The following is a 7,447-nucleotide window of genomic DNA, read 5'->3' as shown; positions in this document are numbered from 1 at the left end:
TGTACATAGTGTGCATCTACATGTCCACGCCTTCACTGGGGCTGCTGTCCTTGTAGGTAAGAGACTTCTACAAGCATGCTACAGGCATGTCTTTGCCTGGACTGAAGTCATACTTAAAGGATCATTCTCTGTAGCCTTGGTGGGGCTGCTGCTAGCAGTTTCCTCGTGATTGAGGGTTTGGGGTTTGTGGTCGGATTTGTGGTCGGATTCCACAATGGCTTGTCATCCATAGACATACTAATGGAAACACTTACGTCTAGGGTTGGGTGGTATACCGTATACCGGGGTATTTGGAAATGTTTTTTCAATACCGTCAATACCGTTTAAACCTGTCAGGTAAATATCTGCAGTCAACTTCTGCAATACGTTAGGAGATAAAGAAAATCTCTTCACCTGTCACAATTTTTCATTATGAAGCTTTCCTGCAGTCCCCAGTCAAGTGGTGTTTGTTAACAAGCACACAACAATGAGCGACTGGAGCCTTGTGAGTCACTCACTGTTGTGCAGTACATGGTGATCTAGTTACTGTATGGAATTCACAACTAAATGTTTGCAAGGTAACTGATAACTGATTCAAATGTGCTAAATGCCCTGCAATTGGGCATTTGGTTTGCTAATTTAGTAGCTAGTTAGCTATCTAGCTAAGTGGTTAGCTTCTTCCAAAATCAAGCTTTGCTGGGTAATAGCAGAGAATCCCCTCCTAGATTTATTTATTTAACTAGGCAAGTCAGTTAAGAACAAATTCTTATTTACAATGATGGCCTGGGAATAGTGGATTAACTGCCTTGTTCAGAGACAGAATAGAATGACAGATTTCTACCTTGTCAGCTCGGGGATTCGATCTAGCAACCTTTCAGTACTGGCCCATCGCTCTAACCACTAGGCTACCTGCTGCCACAGGACCAAGAGCCTTGCTGTCTAATATTTGTTTGTGCGTGCAGCAAACTGTGAGTAGCATTCTTTAGTTACTGGTAAAACATTATGAGCTGGGTTGTCTGTCTGGCAAATACTTAAGGTTCAGCAACTGTATAAAAGGTTTGCAATGCACTCGTTAGCATTTTCTATGGGATTTTGCAGGTACTTGTTAGCATTGCTCACATTCGGATTACAGAGACTCAGTGGGGTTAGATAGTAGCGCCCCTTGTGTTCAGTGCCGGTATTACCGAATATCTTGGTCCTTCTGTAGCTCAGTTGGTAGAGCATGGCGCTTGTAACGCCAGGGTAGTGGGTTCAATTCCCGGGACCACCCATACGTAGAATGTATGCACACATGACTGTAAGTCGCTTTGGATAAAAGCATCTGCTAAATGGCATATATTATATTATCTTGGTATGGCACAAGGTCAGTATGAAGGTATGACAATCTGGATATCGCCCAAGCTTACTTAAATCCGAACAGAATAGAGTGCAGCTCCTTTTACATTCGAGCGTAGTTGATTTCACAGTCTGTGAGAGATTTGGAAGCATAGCCATTGGGCTTTCCTTCTTGCAGTAGAAATGCACTTGGTCCATACTTTGACGCATCCACTTGGAGTCTGAGCACTTTGTTGGGGTCGTAGTAGGCAAGGATTGGTCCTGGTTCTCTCGTGATCAAGTCTTTCACTTTCTGGAAATCAATGTCATGTTGCTTGTCCCTGAGTAACTCACTGGACTGCTTCAGCAGCTGACGGAGCTGTGCGTTGGCGTCGGAGAGGCTAGGGGCAAGTAGCTGACCATGCCAAGCACTGTTTCCAGCACGGCGCGGTTCTTTGGTAGCTCAATCTCCTTCACGGCTGAGATCTTCTGTGGATCTGGTTTGATCCCATCCACTGTGAGACGATGTCCGAAGTAGCTGACCTCGGTGGTGCCGACTGTGCTCTTCACAGGGTTGAGCTATGCTCCCCTCTCGCGGGACCTTTGCAGCATTGCGTGGAGATTTCTGTCGTGTCCCTCTTTGGTTCGACCATAGATGAGGATTTCATCAACAATCGCCACGACTCCATCGAGGCCTTCATATGTTTTCGTCAATCTTTCGCTTAATGGTGTGTTGAACGTTGTGAGCTTGGATGAGTCTTCTGTGAGCTTGATAGCCCAGTAGCCTGATCTGGCAGCCATGACACTGAAGTAGTGTGCTCCCGCTAGCTTGTGTGTGATGTCATGTAGCGTCGGTAAGGGGTAGTGGGGGCGTTTGATGTCCTTGTTCAAGTCTCTGGGTGGAGACATACTCTGAGCTTGCCTGTACATGCTTTCTCCACCATCAAATCTGCCAGTTCTGTAATCTTGGTGATGATGTCAGAATGCTCCATGCTCTCCAACTCTTTCTTCAGACGGGTGTGGAGAGCAAGGGGAATCTTTCCCGGTGGGTATTCCACAGGAGTTGCGTCTGGGTCAAGGTGAATGGTGCTTTCTCCAGTCCTAGTCTCCACTGGTGCTGTCACTGATAACACTAGCTTGATGAGGTCCATGTCTAAACTTACTTGAAGAACCTTAACCTTAACCCCAAAATTAACCGCTAACCCCTAGCCACTTAGCTTACATTAGCCACAACAAATTGTAATTTGTAAGATACACTACATGGCGAAAAGTATGTGGACATCCCTTCAAATTAGTTGATTTTGCTATTTCAGCCACACCCGATGCTGACAGGTGTATAAAATAGGGAACACAACCATGCAATCTCCATAGAAACATTGTCAGGAGAATGACCCATACTGAAGAGTTCAGTGACTTTCAATGTGGCAGTCATAGGATGCCAACTTTCCAAATGTAAGTGCTGTTATTGTGAAGTTGAAATATCTAGGAGCAACATTGGCATACTCCGCAAAGTGATAGGCCACACAAGGTCACAGAACAGGACCACCGAGTGCTGAAGCGCGTAAGCATGTAAAAATCACCTGTCCTCGGTTGCAAAACTCACTACCGAGTTCCAACCTGCCTCTGAAAGCAACATCAGAGCAATAACTGTTCGTTGGGTGCTTTGTGAAATGGGTTTCCATGGCCGAGCAGCAACACACAAGCCTAAGATAACCATGCGCAATTCCAAGCATTGACTGGAGTGGTGTAAAGCTCGCCGCCATTGGACTCTGGAGCAGTGGAAACGTGTTCTTTGGAGTGATGAATCACGCTTCACCATCTGGCAGTCCGACGTATGAATCTTGATGCTACAGCATACAATGACATTCGAGATGATTCTGTGGTTCCAACTTTGTGGCAACAGTTTGGGGAAGGCCTTTTCCTGTTTCAGCACGACAATGCCCCTGTGCACAAAGTGAGGTCCATAAAGAAATGGTTTGTCGAGATCAGTGTGGAAGAACTTGACTGGCCTGCACAAAGCCCTGATCTCAACTTCATTGAACACCTTTGTGATAAATTGGAACGACGACTACAAGCCAGGCCTAATCGCCCAACGTCAGTGCCCGACCCCAGTAATGCTCATGTGACTGAATGGAAGCAAGTCTCCGCAGCAATGTTCCAACATCTAGTGGAAAGCCTTCCCAGAAGAGTGGAGGCTGTTATTGCTTCAACGGAAGACCAACTCCATATTAATCCCCACGATTTTCGAATGAGATGTTCAATGAGCAGGTGTCCACATACTTTGACATACTTTGACTTTTCAAATTAATAACATATCGTACGAACTGCAATTGGTAACATATTTTACAAATTGCAATTCGTAACATATTATCTACAAATGAATACATACCATATGAAATGTAACATATCATACTCATTTGAGTGTCCCGGATTTACATTTACGATGTTATGTCTACCCCTGAGTCCAGGTTGTCTCCACAAGAGTGTCATTAGGCAAATTGTTGTGCAATACATTTTATTGATAAAACAATAAGTAGCATATTGGTTTTAAACTTGTGTATATTTTTCTCCTCTAAACAAAACAAAAGCTGATTCAAATGGGGTGTGGCAGACTTCAAAATGCTTCCATGGTAGGATACACCTGAGTATCCTGATGAAAGGTGGCTATTGATGAGGGGAGGACAATTCCACTTGCCTACTAACAAATTGACACCATAGAGAATTATAAAGGCCTCTGGTGGCCCAAAGGCCGTATGGTGCCTTCGCAAAGTATTCAAACCTCTTGACTTTTTCCACATTTTGTTACGTTACAGCCTTATTCTAAAATGTATTAAATAAAACATTTCCTCAGTAATCTACACACAATACCCCATAATGACAAAGCTAAAATAGGTTTTTAGAATGTGTGCAAGTATATTAAAAACAAAAACCAGAAATACCTTATTTACTTAGAGTATTCAGACCCTTTGCTATGAGTCTCAAAATTGAGCTCAGCTGCATACTGTTTCCATTGATCATCATTGAGCCGTTTCTACAACTTCATTGGAGTCCACCTGTGGTAAATTCAATTGATTCGACAGGATTTGGAAAGGCACACACCTGTCTATATAAGGTCCCACAGTTGACAGCGCATGTCAGAGCAAAAACCAAGCCACGAGGTTGAAGGAATTTTCCGTGGAGTTCAGAGACAGGATTGTGACCAGGCACAGATCTGGGAAAGGGTACCAAACATTTCTGCAGCATTGAAGGTCCCAAGAACAGAGTGGCCTCTATCATTCTTAAATGGAATAAGTTTAGAACCACCAAGACTCTTCCTAAAGCTGGCCGCCCTGCCAAACTGAGCAACCGGGGGAGGTGACCAAGAACCCAATGGTCACTCTGACAGAGCTCTAGAGTCCCTCTGTGGAGATGGAAGAACCTTCCAAAAGGAAAACCATCTATGCAGTACTCCACCAATTAGGCCGTTATGGTAGAGTGGCCAGACAGAAGCCACTCCTTAGTAAAGGGCACATGACAGCCCACTTGGAGTTTTGCTAAAAGGCACCTAAAGACTCTCAGACCATGAGAAACAAGATTCTCTGGTCTGAAGAAACCAAGATTGAACTCTTTGGCCTGAATGCCAAGCGTCACGTCTGGAGGAAATCTGGCACCATCCCTAAGGTAAAGCATGGTGGTGTCAGCATCATACTGTGGGGATGTTGTTTTTCAGCAGCAGGGACAGGGAGACTAGTCATGATTGAGGCAAAGATGAATGGAAAGATGAATGGAGCAATGTACAGAGAGATCCTTAATAAAAACCTGCTCCATAGTGCTCAGGACCTCAGACTGGGGCGAAGGTTCAACTTCCAACAATCCTAAGCACACAGCCAAGACAACGCAGGAGTGGCTTCAGGATCAAGTCTCTGAATGTCCTTGAGTGGCTCAGCCAGAGCCCGGAAACCCTATCATACATTTCTGGAGAGACCTGAAAATAGCTGTGCAGCAATGCTCCCCATCCAATCTGACAGAGCTTGAGAGGATCTGCAATGAAGAATGGGAGAAACTCCCCAAATACAGGTGTGCCAAGCTTGTAGAGTCATAACCCAAGAAGACTCAAGGCTGTAATCCCTGCCAAAGGTGCTTCAACAAAGTACTGAGTAAAGGGACCGAATACTTATGTAAACGTGATATTGTAGTTTATTTTATTTTATACATTTGTAAACCTTTATTAAAACCTGTTTTTGCTTTGTCATTATGGGGTATTGTGTGTAGATTGATGAGGGAAAAAAACAATTGAATAGATTTTAAGAATAAGACTGTAACCTAACAAAATGTGGAAAAGGTCAAGGGGTCTGAATACTTCCCAATGTTACTGAATTAGCATGGGCATATGCAATTGAGGGCTTCCACCATTTTAATGTAGTCAACTGGGTGAGATTTCCAACTTTATTGGCTGATCCCTCCTAGTGACCCCGTTGGAGTTATGTCCGACCGGGTCATCAGGAGGGATCAGCCAATAGTGAAGATGAAAATCGATTACTTCAAAATGGATATGTCATGAACGCCATAATGGCAAGGTTACAATGATGAGGTCTCTTTCAATCTATGATTGACACACTCCTCGACCACTCAGCCACTTATCGCTTTCCGGGTCACGTAGCACAGAGGACGTGGGAGAGAGGACAGAGGAAAGTCTTTTGCCCAAATGAGAAAATCCCATAGACTGTTAACCGACCTCATGAAGGTTCAGGTTGACCTTACCATACCACTTCACTTCTAGGTACATGTACTGTGTAACCCGAATATATAATTGATCATTTTTACCACATTAATTCATTTGATCAGTTGTGGTTGATACAAATGTTGTGATTTACAGTATAGCCTCATACAACTTGAGTGATATCTTATTTAAAATGCAATATTTTGCTGGCAACATGCACGACCGATGCTCAGGGAGTCGTGTTCATCTGCTTACACTGAGTGTATAAAACATTAAGAACACCTTCCTAATATTGAGTTGCACCCCCACTTTTGCCCTCAGATCAACTTTCAATTTGACTCTAAGGTGGGGCGACAGGGTAGCCTAGTGGTTAGAGCATTGGACTAGGTTGCAAGTTCAAACCCCTGAGCTGACAAGGTACAAATCTGTTGTTCTGCCCCTGAACAGGCAGTTAACCCACTGTCATTGAAAATAAGAATTTGTTCTTAACTGACTTGCCTAGTTAAATAAAGGTTAAATGAAAGGTGTCAAAAGTGTTCCACAGGGATTCTGGCCCACGTTGACTCCAATGCTTCCCACAGTTGTGGCAAGTTGGCTGGATGTCCTTTGGGTGGTGGACAATTCTTGATACACAAGGGAAAGTGTTGAGCATTAAAAAACGCAGCAGTGTTGTTTTTGCCACAAACCAGTGATCCTGGCACCTACTCCCATACCGGTTCAAAGGCAATGAAATATTTTGTCTTGCCCATTCACCCTCTGAATGGCACACATACACAATCCATGTCTCAATTGTCTCAAGGCTTGAAAATCCTTCTTTAACCTGTCTCCTCCCCTTCATCTACACTGATTAGAGTGGATTTAACACGTGACGTCGATAAGGGATCATAGCTTTGACCTGGATTCACCTGGTTGTCGATTTAATGGAATAAGCTGGTGTTCATAATGTTTTGTACACTCAGTGGCCTACTTAACATAATTTTACTTGATCTTTATTTAACTAGACAAGTCATTTAAGAACAAATTCTTATTTACAATGACAATTTTGCACCACCCTATGTAACTCCCAATCACAGCCGGATGTGAACCAAGGACTGTAGTGACACCTCTTGCACTGAGATACAGTGCCTTTAGACCACTGCACCACTCTGGAGCCCATATGGCACATTAGTCATTAGTGCATATGCATACATCCTAATGCAGTACAATGTGCTAATGTACAATCATATTCTAGTCTAGTCTACGCAATAGCTGTAATTGTAACCATCGTCACCTGTCGCTATTGTGTCTACTCGATTTTATGCCGCGTTCAAGTGCTAGTCGGTACAAGGAAACTCGGACATTTCCGAATTGCTAACTGGTTGAAACGCAGCACGTGTTTAACTACCATCAGTTAGCTAGTCGAACTTTTCCGAGTTTCCGGTTTGCTAACTGGTTATAGGTATACATGATACTACA

The sequence above is a fragment of the Oncorhynchus keta genome, chromosome 18 (assembly GCF_023373465.1).
Source record: "Oncorhynchus keta strain PuntledgeMale-10-30-2019 chromosome 18, Oket_V2, whole genome shotgun sequence".
Classification (NCBI taxonomy): domain Eukaryota; kingdom Metazoa; phylum Chordata; class Actinopteri; order Salmoniformes; family Salmonidae; genus Oncorhynchus; species Oncorhynchus keta.
The sequence above is the reverse complement of the archived record's forward strand: the minus strand, read 5'-3'. Positions refer to the sequence as shown.